This window comes from Empidonax traillii, unplaced genomic scaffold (genome assembly GCF_003031625.1).
Source record: "Empidonax traillii isolate 1590-97213 ecotype Southwest subspecies unplaced genomic scaffold, ASM303162v1 scaffold1106:size208277, whole genome shotgun sequence".
Lineage (NCBI taxonomy): Eukaryota > Metazoa > Chordata > Aves > Passeriformes > Tyrannidae > Empidonax > Empidonax traillii.
The window spans coordinates 12,551-28,164 of NW_020956299.1; positions in this window are offsets into that span (position 1 = coordinate 12,551).

Consider the following 15,614-nt stretch of genomic DNA (forward strand, 5'->3'; position numbering starts at 1 on the left):
AAAAGGAAAAAACGCATAAAAAAATAATAATCGAAAGAAAAGAAAAAAAAAAAAACCTTAACGAGAGATGGCTGTAAAATTACACCCATGCACAAAGACCCAACACCACCCCCGACACCGCAGTCTCAGCCGGTATTCCCGTATCAGGCCTGGGGACTGAGACCTTTCTTTTTGGGTTTTATCATCATTTTTTTCTCCGTGTGCTCAGTTCTAGTTTAGTTCTGGTCCATCGGGCGTTAAACTGGCGAACGAGAGGGAGAAATAACGTGCCATTTACTTTTATTTTTTTTTTTTGATTTTTCTTTTTTTTCACTTGAAGCTCTTCATGGCTGTACATTGGACCCTGCTAATGATACATGTGTACGTACGTTTTTTTAGTGCAATCTCTTCTGTAGATCTTTGTTGACCAAATTGGTGGGTATTGTTACTTATTAATTTATATTTGTCTCATTTTGTATGTATGTGTATAGTGTGTTTGTAAGTATGTGTGGTTTATAACCCGACCGACTGTGTCATGGGGCTCAGTGTGCCTGTAATTTAATCCCCTCCCCTTATTTTTATTTATTTTTGTACTGTGCTGATTAAATAAAAATGCACTGACCATCCATTACACGGCAGTGGCTCGTGGCCGAGTCTTTTCTGCACTCCCACCCCTCCACTGGCAACGCTGGGAATGGGATTTGTGTTGACGACAGAGGGTTTAAAGCAGCTTTAATCACGTTACCAGCCCCGGGGTCACCCCGTGGTGGGAGAGCAGCAGGTCCAGGAGCAACCAGAGGGGGGGAAAAATTCGGGATATTGGGACACCAAAACACCACGTTCCCTCTGAGCATCATCATCATCATCATCATCCCTGCAGAAACAGGCACGGCCATGGTGGGATGCAACTAACTGCTTTTTTTTTTTTATTATTTATTACAGTGAATTATGTAAACAAAACCCAGGTCCATTATAGTAGGTTTTTTTTGTTTTTGTTTTCTTTTACACATTAAAATATCAGCGATTTAAAATAATAATAATAATAATAATAACAACAATAATAAAAAAAAAGGGTTCATTGCATTATCGCCCCCGGCTGAGAATCAGATTCAATTTAGAAATAGTTAATTTATGGGAAAACCAGGAATATATATATATTTTATATATTTTTATATATATATATATATAAAACCAGAGCAGGAACAGATAATATATTTTATAAAGACATCTCATCACATACAATATTGCCATCTCATGGTGACAGAAATTCCCTAAGCCTGCGCTGCGCCGCCGTCCATCCTGATTCCAAACGGCCATTCCATTGGGAGGGAGAAGTGGATAAAAAAGTGCTGATTAAAATCCTGCCACTGCCTGGCTGGGGTTAGTGCGGCGGGGGAGGGGGGGGACACCTCTGCACCGGGACATCGAAGCGACAAGTGCAAATCCAAAGGCACAGCCAGGCCGGGGATGCTCCCTCTGGCAGGAGCGGGGCTGTCCCACGGTGCTGCTCCTCCCGAGGAGCTGAGGTGGGATGGGGGGAGGTGGCTGAGGGTCCGTGGGGGTCCCCGAGTGTGCGTGGGGACGGTCGGGGCTGTCGGTGTCCCCTCTTCATTTGCAAGAGCTTCTCCCTGCAGAGCCCCAGAGCCACAGGCTGGGAGGGGGCAAGGGGAACTGGGAGGTGGTGCTGGGATGCTGGCACAGCTGCTCCAAGGCCAGGGAATTCGGGAAAGGTGTGGAGCATCCCCAGAGGAGCGCACGGGAGGGCTGAGCTTGTGCCAGGTGACACAGAGCTGGAGCTGCTCCACACTCAGGTCCCCCCCCCAAGTCCTGGGAGTGCAGTGACCTGTCCCTGCACCCTGTGGCTTTGGGAAGCCTTTCCTTAGCAGGTCATAAGTGAAGAGCCTCTTCCAGGCTTCCCAATTCCCAAAATGCTCCATTAAACACTTGCTCCCAGTTTTTACGTCTGGGCAGGGACCCCGAGGTGGGGTCACCACACAGCACCCACCTCCAGGGCTGGGAATCCTGACCTGACCAGCAGTGCCAGGACAATCCCAATGTACAATCCCAACAGCCTGGGCTGCTCAGGAGCCACAGCAGGGCCTGGCACGGTGGGAATAAACCAGGGAGTATCCAGATCCCTCTGTAAACACGGAGCTCTGGGTTATCTGGGCCGGGCAGGCGCAGGCGGAACATGGGGCCACCAGGCGAGCTGAGGGGATGCCCAACACCCCAACACCCACATCCCACTGCTGGGAAGAGCCAGGATAGCTCTCTGGAGGGAAGAGCCCGGGTGCTGGTCTGTGCTGCTGCCCCTCGGGCTCCCAGGGTTAGTGCTGGATAGTGCAAAGCGCCGGAGCCGCGGCCTCGGCCCCACAAAACTCCCCGTGGTTCTGGATCCACCCCCTGCCTCGAGTCCCTTTTCCCTCCCTGAACCCCAGCGCTGGCACGGACACGAAGCCACGTGGATCATCTGAAAACCCAGCAAGGCCACACGGTCCCAGTGGGAACCCACTGGATTTGGGTCCCTGGAGAGGGTAATTAAGGCAAAAGCAATTCAGGGGTAACAAAACAAGCCCCTGCACTGGGAAGGCCCCTCTCTGGTGCTGGACCCACCTCCAGCCAAGGTGCCTTGGGGTGTTAAGGAATTCCCGGTGGGAAAGCAGCAAGTCTGGAGGTGTCTCCATGTACCATCCCAGCTCCGTGGGGCTGGAGGAGCGTGGAGTGTCTCCCGGCCTCCCTCCCAAACCTGGCTCTGGTTCCACGGGGATTCGGTCCTACAGAACCAGACTCCCTGAGCCGGGTATCTTTGGTTCCTCCTGAGGAGGAGGAGGAGGCTGCATCGTATTGCAAAAAAAAAAAAAAAGGAAAAAAACAACACATGGAAAAGAAACACGGGAGGGAAAACTGGAGAGGGGGAAAAGAATCAATGTGGGAAAGGGAGGAAAAGGGTGGAAGTACCTATAAATGCTTTTTTTTTCTGGACTAATTCCAAAGCACTTTTGTGATATTCCAGCCTGGTTTGTAAGATGGAGAACAGGTCACCGGCTATTTTAAGCCTTTTGTTGTTCCACGCGAATTTGGCTTTTTTTTTTTCTAAACCCCCCGAACTTCGGGTTTTCCAAAAACCTCGAGCCTTACAGAGCCCGTTCCAGGCGCCTTGACGCGTCGCAGCCGAGCATCTCCCGGTGAATCCCGACGAGTCCCGGGCGCGGGGAGGGCGGGCCGAGCCCCGGCGCGGGCGGAGCGGGTGTTAATTCCCCGGCACGGAGAGGACGAAGCCGGAGCGATGCTTGGTGAAATCCGGTTGGGATTGGTTAATCCTGGTTTCCACGGAGACCGTGCATTTCCGCCCGTGGAGGCTGCACTGCACCGGGTTGGTGACGCTGATGTGCAGGGCCCGCTTCTCCCTGCCAGGAAAAGGGACACGAGTCAGAGGGACGGGACGTGGGTCCGGGGCTGCAAGAGGCGTTTTGGGGTCAGGGACATCGAGCCCCCGGTTTTTGGGCTCGGCTCAGCCCCGCTCCCGCGTGTGAAGCTCCCACGCTGCACTCGGAGATTTGGGATGGGGATTGATGCCTCACGGGCAGAGCACAGGCGGGGCTGCAGAGGGTCCAGGGGCTGCTGCCACCTCAGTGACCCCACCAGCAATCCCTGAACCTCCAGCAGTGACAGGGACACCCCTGAGCTGGGCTCAGAGACTAAAACCCAGCCCAGAACAGCCAAAGGAATCCCCATGTAGGGTGGTGGTGGTTCCTTCCAGTTCCCTCTGCAGATGGACGGACAGACAGACACTCCTGTGTCAGACACAACTGCAAACCCTTCTCAGCTTTTTAACCCGATTTTGGCAGTAAAAAAACGATTCCCGCAAATGAATCAGGAGTTTCTGCCACCCACGTTGGTCTGTCCTGGGCTGTTTGGGGTCACTGCCGGGGAGGGACATGAGGACATGGCCAGGGCTGCCCATCCCTGCTCCGGCCAGGCAGAGACAGGGATGGCTGGAAAACATTTCCCGCTTTGCTAAAGGCCATAAAGGCTTTAGATCCCAAATACTGTTCCCTGTGCAGTGAGGGTGGTTTAAAGACCTGCTGACAATTACTCCACCGCCTCTCCTGATGCTCCAAACACCCCAGAGAGGATGTGTTAGGATCCCATTGTTTGGTTTCCAGACCCCAGGCCCTTCCTGGCCTGAGCCATTTCGGTGTTTCCACTGCCACAGCCCAACTCCTTCGTGCAGTTTTCACTCCACTGCTCAAGTTGTGCCACATCCCTTAAGCCACATTTTGATGCAGCTTCCAAATAATTAGGATTTTCACCACTTCCATAAAAATGGTTGGTTGGTTGGTTGGTTGGTTGCTTGGTTGGTTGGTTGGTTGGTAGGTGGGGGCTGCCAGGGCACAGCACACAAAACCCTCACGTTGTCCCAGGTATTAAATACTTATTTACTCTTGCCTGGGTGAGTCAAGGCTGAAATCCCAGCTTAGTTTGCTATTTTTACCACGTCTTAGCAGGAGGAGCCTCCTGGAGATTCCTCTCCCCACGTGCTTGGGGAGCAGGTTTAGCACCAAGTGTCTGCAACACGGATAAGGGATGAGGACTTTCCTCTCCTCCAGCCCTCAGCAGGTTCTGGGTAACAAGGCAGAGGACCTGGGGAGAGGAATAACCTGAATTTTGACCCCCAAGAAGGACCCAGACCTGGAAATCAGGAGGTTGTGGGACCTGCCACAAGAAGGTGAATCTTTCTGGAGTCCCAGCCCCTGCTGGAAGGAGGAGAACCAACTAAACACATCTACCTAAAGCTAATGCTGCCCTGGGATGGTGGGAGCTGGAGGAGATGCTCTGATCTTTGCCAGGTGGAACAATTCCCCTCAAAACACTTCCCAGACCCCACCATGCCAACACCCATTCACTCACCACGTGCTGCCTGAGGTTTTCAGCCTCAAAAAAAGCGCCTTTTGCTGGGGGTGGGAGGGTGGCAGGACAGCTCCTGGGTGGCATCCAAGGAACAACCCCCAAGGGATCTGCAGGTCCATGGGGGTGACAAGACCCCTGCTGGGCACCACCACTCCAGCCCTGTCACCAGCTCCACGAGCAGCTGGAGCTGCTGGGACCTCGGGCCCCTCAGAGGATGCACTTGGTCGGTCGCCAGCGGAGGAGGAGGAGGAGGGAGGAAACCTGGAAATGCCAAGTTTGGTTTCCAGCCTGGTGGTCACAGCAGCCTCACTCCTGGTGCTGCAGTGATGAGGGGGAAGACGTGGGCAGCTGCTGGTGCCCCCAGGGGACAGGAGGGTTGGTTGGTGACCCAAAGGGAGGGAACAGCTGCTGCATCAGCCGGGAAAATCGGACTGAAGACCTTTCCGGATCCCACAACCGAGCAGCTGGGGAGGTGATTCCCCAAGTTCCCACAGAATTTATGTCCCAAAGGAAGGGGTTGAGATGAAGGTCCAGAGCAGTCCTGGGAGTCAACAAAGTCTTTCACAGGCAAGGGCAACTCACAATGAAAATGCCCTTTGGGGATTGCTGGTGCTCTGCAAGATCCTGAAGGCAGCAAAGGCAGAGACAAGTCCCAGCTCCGCTCACTTGAGCTGAAAAAGGAGTTCTCAGGGTACAATCCTGTCCCACCACTTTTTGGGGACTTTGGGCAAGGGCCTGGAGGGACAGGAAAAGGGGGAATGGCTTCCCACTGCCAGAGGGCAGGGTCAGATGGGATATTGGGAAGGAATTCCTGTCTAGAAGGGTGGGCAGGCCCTGGCACAGGTTGCCCAGAGAAGCTGTGGCTGCCCCTGGATCCCTGGAAGTGTTAGATGCCAGGTTGGAGCAACCTGGGCTGGTGGAAGGTGTCCCTGCCCGTGGCAGGGGGTGGCACTGGATGATCCTTCCCACCCAACCCATTCCATGACTCCCTGTGGGCACCAGGCACAGTCCAGCCCTTTGGGCAGCTTTGGCTCCTCACTGAGCCCTGGTGTCACCACACACTGATGGAAGCCAAGTCCATCAGGACAAAATGACAGATGCACCTCCTGGGAAACAAACTGACTGATTTTGAACAAGGATTCCACCAGAAGAGGCAGCGAGATGTGAGCTGAGACCCTGCCAGGGGGGGAAACCCCAGCCCCAGAATCCAGGAAGAGTGAAACCGCCTGGAAAATGGAAGTGGGGGGAAAAGAGGTTTTGTGGGGAAGTTGGGATCTAACCCAGCACTGCTCTCATCCTGCCAGGGAACACGAGGGAATGCCTGTGTGGAATGAGCAATGTGGGAATGCCTGTATGGGATGAACCAGACAATAGTTCCTGCATGCAATAAACACCAAGGTGCTGGTGCTTTCTGCAAACACAGCTCTTTGTGCCACTGCAAGGAAATGTTTTTGGGTGGGAACAGCTTTTCCAGCAAAGCACAGCTGCTGATCCCAGCTCGTGGTGAGGGCTGGGGTTTTTTTCTTTGCATTTCCTGGCTCAGTGATCCCTGCAGGACCGAGCCACTCTTCTTCCTTCATTTATTTTTTCCCAACCCATGCCAAGCTCTTGGAGTGCCTGGAGCAGCTCCCCTGGCTCAGCCCTGGCTCTGGGTGGGAGCAGGGGGTGTGCAGGGCACGGGGGGCAGCACATCAGGTGGGTGGGAGCCACGTCCTGCAGCTTCAGAGGCACAGGGGGAGCTGAGCAGGAGCTGAGCAGGGCCCTGGGTGAGCAAACCAGCAGAGAGGGGAGGACTTGGAGCTGAAGGGAGATCACTGGCCCATGAAATGGGAGAGTTTTGACTGAGCATTTAATCCAGGACCTCGGGGAAAACACAAGCCAAGTGGCGCATAAATGGCCCCAGACATCTGTCAGCTCTGCAGACAGCACAGAAACAGCCCCAGCACGAGGGGGGAAGGAAACAGCCAGGCCAGGGAGGGGGCAAAGATCAGAGGCAGCTCTGGCAACACAAGGCTGGAGAGTTAAATAAATATGTTAAGTAAATGTTAAACATGCAGGATGCCAGGTGGGAGCAACCTGGGCTGGTGGAAGGTGCCCCTGCCCGTGGGACTGGACGGGCTTTCAGCTCCCTTCCAACCCCAAACATTCCATGATTCCCTGCAGAAGAGCGGCCACAGGTGACCTGGAATGCCCTGCAAAGGAGTATGAAAATGCAGCAGGGCATTGTCTGGGAGATATTCTCCACAGGGCAGCTCCATCCAGCGGGATGGGGGGCTGGGAACACGCCCTGCCCAGGCACAGGGGCACCCACCAGGGGCTGGGGGGCTGGGATGGAGCAGGAGTTTACCCAGATTTCCCAGGACCTTTCAGTGAGGTGCTGCCTGCCTGTGGGTGCAGCCAACACCATCACAGAGCAGGAAACGGGCTCTTCTAGGAAGCCAAATTTGGGTAGGGGTGGCAAAGCCGAGCACAGCCAGGTGCCTGGTTTTCATGACAACAAAGAACTGAGGGGTTTTCAGAGGGATTCAGATGGTGCTGCATGTGCAGTGCAGTGTGAAAGGAGGGCTCAGCAGCAGTGAATCCAGTGGGATGGGTTCCAGAGGCAGCTGCTTTAAACCATCCCATTTTTCTAGATCTTAAACCAAGGCCTCCTCCTGGAAGGGCAGGCAGCACTGTGGGCTGCCAGGCTGGCTTCCAAACCAGGATGCTCTGTGATTCTGTGACACCACAAAGCCTGCAGCTGCAACCAAGATGGGAGGGATCAAGAGGGGCGGGATGGAGAACACCCAAAAAAAAAACGGGAACACCTTATGTAAGCCAGCCCTGCCTCATCTGGACACCGGCTGAGCCTTGTAGGGGGGCACAGCCATGAAAGGAAACATCAAAAAAGGCTCCCAGATGAAGGGAGGCTGCAAAAAAAAAAAAGAAGCAAAAGCAGGAGCTATATTCTGCACGAAGAAAATGTGCAGGAAGCGGAGAGGGAGAAACTGGAGAGGTCTAAAAAAAGGCACTTTTCAAGGCTCTGCTTCCCAACAAGAGCCAAGGATGGAAACAGGGATACTGAGAATTCCAAGGAGGGTTAAATCAGCTCTCCAGGCAATGTGTGGTGTCACTGCTGGGGGATCACTCCAGCATGTGGAGCTCAGTGCTACTGGGTGGCAGAGGTGAGAATCATGGAATCATGGAATGGTTTGGGTTGGGAAGGACCTTGAAGCTCATCCAGTTCCACCAGGGACACCTTCCACTGTCCCAGGTTGCTCCAAGCCCCGTCCAACCTGGCCTTGGACACTTCCAGGGATCCAGGGGCAGCCACAGCTTCTCTGGGTGACCTGTGCCAGGGCCTGCCCACCCTCCCAGAGGGGAATTTCTTGAGCAGGGTCTGAAAAGACACTGGGTACGAGATAAACATGGACATATCTGAGGTACAACAGGTGTCATTTGGGGACAGATAAGTGTCCTGTGCACGAGGGTTTAGGGCCCAGGCTGGTGTCTGGCAGGGCAGGGATGGGGATATATCTCATCTGGCCACTTGTGGGTTTGTGCAGCTTGCAGGACAATGATACTGGGGGTGTTTGGGCCCAGAGAAGCAACCACAGCCCCTACTGTGAAAATGAACCCCACAACAGCTTCAAAGGAGACAGAACAGGAGTGGCTGATTCTCAGTGTGGCCAGGTTGGGAAACCTGCACTGAAACCTTGTGGGCATTTTGTGCCTCCCCTGCATCACCCAGAGCTGCTCCATGGGGAGGACTGACAGTGTCCATGGGGAGGACTGACAGTGTCCATGGGAAGGACTGACAGTGTCCATGGGGAGGACTGACAGTGTCCATGGGAAGGACTGACAGTGTCCATGGGAAGGACTGACAGTGTCCATGGGGAGGACTGACAGTGTCCATGGGGAGGACTGACAGTGTCCATGGGAAGGACTGACACTCTCCATGCCCTGACTGACTGTGTCCACAAGAATCCCCGAACCCACTGTCCCCCAGGGAGCCAGGGCACGAGGAGCATGGCGTGTAAATAATCCCAGGTGGATATTTCATTCCAGGGAGACAGATGTGCTGCTGCCAACTCCCCAGAGACCCCTACACTTAACCCCAGCTCTCCCACTGCCCCTCGCAGGACAGGCACTTCCCCAAGTGTGGCAGCTTCAAAGCACTGCCAGAAGAGATTTGCACACTCAGAGCATGAATTCCCCTCAGTGAGACTCAGCTGACTCTGACAGCATCACCCCTGTGACTCCCTGGCCCTCCTCATCCTTCTCATCAGATGCACAAAACACCTTTTGCCACCCAGCTCTTATTGGGACACGCTGGCTCAGGGGGCTGCAGGAAGCTAAAGCAAGGATTAAGGAAGATAATTTACCACCCTCTTTCCCTTCTTGGACTGTACTGGGAAGGCCCTTCCACCCAGCCACCCCTTTCCAGTGCAGCCCCAAAGCCACAGCCCCCTCCATCCCACAGGCTGGGGAGATGAACCAGGACCCTTTTTTTTTTTTTCTGGGTGCAGATCATTCCCTTCTGCTCACCCCCAGAGCAGCTGGGTAGGCACACACAGCCTGCCCCTCGTGCAGCACGTGCTGCCCAAACCCACGCTCAGGGTTTGTGACAAACACCCCGAACCGCAGCGGGTTTGCGACACCCGCCTGGTGAAAAAAGGTCACCGAGCTGAACGGGTCCCTCCTCACTCTGGGAGCAATTTTTCAGGATCATCTCCAGCCAAGTGACACACTTGATACACTGATTATTATTTTTTTTCCCCCATCTTCAAGCCCAGCAAACATTTGCGGTGCATTTCCCAGCCCAGCTCTGCTCAGCCCGATCACCTCGAGGCTGCACGAAGAGGCTTTTCAAAAACCACTTGTCGGGGAGCAAGAGAAGCACCAGGCTGCAAGCAGAACGGAAAACTCGACCCCCCTCCACTTCAAAAAGTGGCTTTCAAGCCTTTCTGGCTCAGATCTGCCCACGTGCTGCCTCTGCTGACATTTAGTTACCGGAGCAAACTGCAGAGTCGCTCCTGGGTTTGGGGAACCACACATTTCATTGTCAAGCTGCGTCAGCAAGGCTGGTTTTTTCCCCTTTCAGTGAGAAACAAGAACTGTTCATATCTTGCCTGCTCCCAGTGCAAAGTGCCACACGTGTCCAGTGGCACAGGGCAAGGCCAAGTCAGCTCTGAGTGCTCAGCTCCGAGTGCTGCTGGGACAGCCCCATCGATCCGTGCCTGAGCCAGAAAATCCACTTTCCTGGGATGGCAGCAGCTGCCAGAACACTGATGGGCCTTTCTCGTGACGTGTCTGCAGCAGATCCAGGTTTATTCCTTCCCCTCTGGCTGAGATGCAAACCCAGGCCATTAAGGATTTGGCTCTCTCATTCTTAAAATGCATTTATTGCCACTGACCCCGGAGCAGCCACTGAGCTGCACTTCCTTCCTTCCTTCCCAATTTAGGAACTGGAGCATTTGCACATCCAGGAAGAGCTTTCTGGAACGACAGTGCAATATTTCTGTCTCCCCTCCTTTGGTTCATGTGCTCCTGGGCAGAGGATCCTGGGCTGCTCCCGCTCTCCCAAATTGCCCTAAAACACCCAAACAGGTGAATGGGGGCAGGTCCCAGCCATGGGCCTGCACCCCAAAAGTCATTATTTTAGGGTGGGATTATTTATATTATAAAGTCATTATTTCAGTGTTTTTGAGACACCCTGTGTGTGGTTTGATACCACAGGAATGGGGGTGACCTTTGAAGTCCCTTCCAACCCAAAGTGCTCTTTGATTCTGTGGACTAAATTCCCTCCAAATTCAACGTATTTTGAATTTCTGGAGGAAAGGAAAAGGATGGGATGAGCTGGGATGGGGCAGGTGGGGCCTGCGGACACACGTCAGAGCCCAGCACCACGTGCTGCTGCCCCTCAAACCAGCCCTGCCCTCAGCAGCAGCAGCAGCAGCAGCAGCTTCTTCTGCAGCCTCCAATTAAGAAGTCACATTTCTGAGCTATTCTGGGCCCTGGCAGAGCTTTGGGGAGTCAGAGCTCAGGCAGCTCCAGCTCCGACGTGGCCGGTGTGTTACATATTTTATGGAAACCACCACGCCAAAAATATGATCCAAAGCCCTTGTCTGGAGCAGAGGGAAGCAGCACAACAGCTCTTCTTGCTTGGGGGGGGGGAAGGGGGGGATGCCAAGAACCAGCAGCAGAAATGAACCAGCACATAAATTAAATAAGACCACTTAGGAAGATGAGTGCAGAGCTGCCTCCTGGTTAGGACGTCGGGGACTCAATTCCCAGGCAGGTTGAGAAGCAGCAAAAGCCTCTCCTTGCATTTTCTTCCCATTTCTGGTCCTCCCCCTGGCCCAGCTGGTGGGATGGATTTCTGAAGTCTAAGGAAGAAATTCCCGCCCCAAAAAAAAACCCTCAGAGAGAATCCAGCACCTTTCAGTCACCTGGGATGTGTCTGTTCAGCTCCCACACGCCTGTGAGGTACAGGGGGTTGTGAGGACAAGTGTGTGGGGTTATTCAGGTGTTTTCCACTCAAAATTTAAAAGGGGCAACAATTCTGGAGGACCAACAGCGGCTGGGACAGCTGATGGGTGTTGGGAACAGTGAATGCTGCTGACAGAACCCACAGTCATCCCAAAGGATGAGCAGCCCCATCCACTTTTCCCACCGGGCCATAAATTAAATGGATGTTTTCAGAGCCTGGCAGGTCTGGAGCCATGGAAGGGGTGAAGCTGCCCCTGAGCTTCCAAGAGATCCCCTAAAATATGACAGCAGGGTGGTGGGATGAGAGCTCTGCCCAGGTGAGGGGCTGAGATGTGGGGCTTTGCTGTCACATCCCAGCTTTGCTTCAGTGCTGGTTTGCAGGGTGGCCCTGTGGGGACATGGCTGTCCCTGTCCCTGTCCCTGTCCCTGTCCCTGTCCCTGTCCCCACCCTGGCTGTGCTCCTGCCCACAGCCTGTGAAAGGGAACAGCTCAGCTCCTTTCTGTTCCACACACAGCCCTGCTGAGCTCATTAAAGCTGGGAATGCCCTGGGAGGGCTCTGACATCCCGGGGCACACCCTGAGCCAGGGGCACTGCAGGGAAGGGGGAGTGTCCACAGGCTGGGCTGGACACGGAGGAGGATACAGGGGCAAGGGAGGGGCAGTGGAGGCTGGTGGAGAAGGTGGTGGAAGGGTGATGGAAATGGAGGAGCAATGAAGGGTGATTGAGGGGTGAGGGGCGATGGAGAGGCATGGGAGAGGTGATGGAGAATGACTGAAAGGTGATGGAAAGGCAATGAAGGGTGATGGAAAGTGATAGAAAGGCAGTGGATGGTGATGGAGGGGGTGACGGAGAGTGATTGAGGGGAGATGGAGAGGAGCTGGAGGGTGCTGGAGTGGCAACGAGGGGTAATGAAGGGATGGGGTGATGGAGGAGCAATGGAGATGGAGAGGGTGATGGAGGAGTGAGGGAAGGGCAGTAGAGGGTGATGGAGGGGAGATGGAACGAGGACAAAGGGTGATTGAGGACCAATGGAGGAGATAAAGAGGTGATGGAGAGGCAGGGGATGGCGATGGAGGGGGTGATGGAGAGGCAGGGGATGGCGATGGAGGGGGTGATGGAGAGGCAGGGGATGGCGATGGAGGAGGTGATGGAGAGGCAGGGGATGGCGATGGAGGGGGTGATGGAAAGGCAGGGGATGGCAATGGAGGGGGTGATGGAGAGCGGCTGCTCCCAGCGCCGCAGCTCCCGGTCGCTATGGCAACCTGGATGTTCCTCATCCCATCTGATGCCTCCTGGCTGCCAAGCAGGGCTGATGCAGAGCAGGGAGGGCTCAGCTACCGCTGCCGCCGATGGCTGCTGCGGGCACCCCGGATAACCCCTGCAGGAGCTCGGTTCTGCANTTTGGGCGCAGATCATTCCCTTCTGCTCACCCCCAGAGCAGCTGGGCAGGCACACACAGCCTGCCCCTCGTGCAGCACGTGCTGCCCAAACCCACGCTCGGGGTTTGTGACAAACACCCCGAACCGCAGCGGGTTTGCGACACCCGCCTGGTGAAAAAAGGTCACCGAGCTGAACGGGTCCCTCCTCACTCTGGGAGCAATTTTTCAGGATCATCTCCAGCCAAGTGACACACTTGATACACTGATTATTATTTTTTTTTCCCCATCTTCAAGCCCAGCAAACGTTTGTGGTGCGTTTCCCAGCCCAGCTCTGCTCAGCCCGATCACCTCGAGGCTGCACGAAGAGGCTTTTCAAAAAACCACTTGTCGGGGAGCAAGAGAAGCACCAGGCTGCAAACAGAACGGAAAACTCGACCCCCCTCCACTTCAAAAAGTGGCTTTCAAGCCTTTCTGGCTCAGACCTGCCCACGTGCTGCCTCTGCTGACATTTAGTTACTGGAGCAAACTGCAGAGTCGCTCCTGGGTTTGGGGAACCACACATTTCATTGTCAAGCTGCGTCAGCAAGGCTGGTTTTTTTTCCCTTTCAGTGAGAAACAAGAACTGTTCATATCTTGCCTGTTCCCAGGGCAAAGTGCCACATGTGTCCAGTGGCACAGGGCAAGGCCAAGTCAGCTCTGAGTGCTCAGCTCCGAGTGCTGCTGGGACAGCCCCATCGATCCGTGCCCGAGCCAGAAAATCCACTTTCCTGGGATGGCAGCAGCTGCCAGAACACTGATGGGCCTTTCTCGTGACGTGTCTGCAGCAGATCCAGGTTTATTCCTTCCCCTCTGGCTGAGATGCAAACCCAGGCCATTAAGGATTTGGCTCTCTCATTCTTAAAATGCATTTATTGCCACTGATCCCAGAGCAGCCACTGAGCTGCACTTCCTTCCTTCCTTCCCAATTTAGGAACTGGGGTATTTGCACATCCAGGAAGAGCTTTCTGGAACGACAGTGCAATATTTCTGTCTCCCCTCCTTTGGTTCATGTGCTCCTGGGCAGAGGATCCTGGGCTGCTCCCGCTCTCCCAAATTGCCCTAAAACACCCAAACAGGTGAATGGGGGCAGGTCCCAGCCATGGGCCTGCACCCCAAAGGTCATTACTTTAGGGTGGGATTATTTATATTATAAAGTCATTATTTCAGTGTTTTTGAGACACCCTGTGTGTGGTTTGATACCACAGGAATGGGGGTGACCTTTGAAGTCCCTTCCAACCCAAAGTGCTCTTTGATTCTGTGGACTAAATTCCCTCAAAATTCAACGCATTTTGAATTTCTGGAGGAAAGGAAAAGGATGGGATGGGGCAGGTGGGGCCTGTGGACACACGTCAGAGCCCAGCACCACGTGCTGCTGCCCCTCAAACCAGCCCTGCCCTCAGCAGCAGCAGCAGCAGCTGCTTCTTCTGCAGCCTCCAATTAAGAAGTCACATTTCTGAGCTATTCTGGGCCCTGGCAGAGCTTTGGGGAGTCAGAGCTCAGGCAGCTCCAGCTCCGACGTGGCCGGTGTGTTACATATTTTATGGAAACCACCACGCCAAAAATATGATCCAAAGCCCTTGTCTGGAGCAGAGGGAAGCAGCACAACAGCTCTTCTTGCTGGGGGAGGGGAGGAAGGGGGGGATGCCAAGAACCAGCAGTAGAAATGAACCAGCACATAAATTAAATAAGACCACTTAGGAAGATGAGTGCAGAGCTGCCTCCTGGTTAGGACGTCGGGGACTCAATTCCCAGGCAGGTTGAGAAGCAGCAAAAGCCTCTCCTTGCATTTTCTTCCCATTTCTGGTCCTCCCCCTGGCCCAGCTGGTGGGATGGATTTCTGAAGTCTAAGGAAGAAATTCCCGCCCCCAAAAAAAACCCTCAGAGAGAATCCAGCACCTTTCAGTCACCTGGGATGTGTCTGTTCAGCTCCCACACGCCTGTGAGGTACAGGGGGTTGTGAGGACAAGTGTGTGGGGTTATTCAGGTGTTTTCCACTCAAAATTTAAAAGGGGCAACAATTCTGGAGGACCAACAGCGGCTGGGACAGCTGATGGGTGTTGGGAACAGTGAATGCTGCTGACAGAACCCACAGTCATCCCAAAGGATGAGCAGCCCCATCCACTTTTCCCACCGGGCCATAAATTAAATGGATATTTTCAGAGCCTGGCAGGTCTGGAGCCATGGAAGGGGTGAAGCTGCCCCTGAGCTTCCAAGAGATCCCCTAAAATATGACAGCAGGGTGGTGGGATGAGAGCTCTGCCCAGGTGAGGGGCTGAGATGTGGGGCTTTACTGTCACATCCCAGCTTTGCTTCAGTGCTGGCTTGCAGGGTGGCCCTGTGGGGACATGGCTGTCCCTGTCCCTGTCCCTGTCCCTGTCCCTGTCCCTGTCCCCACCCTGGCTGTGCTCCTGCCCACAGCCTGTGAAAGGGAACAGCTCAGCTCCTTTCTGTTCCACACACAGCCCTGCTGAGCTCATTAAAGCTGGGAATGCCCTGGGAGGGCTCTGACATCCCGGGGCACACCCTGAGCCAGGGGCACTGCAGGGAAGGGGAAGTGTCCACAGGCTGGGCTGGACACGGAGGGGGATACAGGGGCAAGGGAGGGGCAGTGGAGGCTGGTGGAGAAGGTGGTGGAAGGGTGATGGAAATGGAGGAGCGATGAAGGGTGATTGAGGGGTGAGGGGCGATGGAGAGGCATGGGAGAGGTGATGGAGAATGACTGAAAGGTGATGGAAAGGCAATGAAGGGTGATGGAAAGTGATAGAAAGGCAGTGGATGGTGATGGAGGGGGTGACGGAGAGTGATTGAGGGGAGATGGAGAGGAGCTGGAGGGT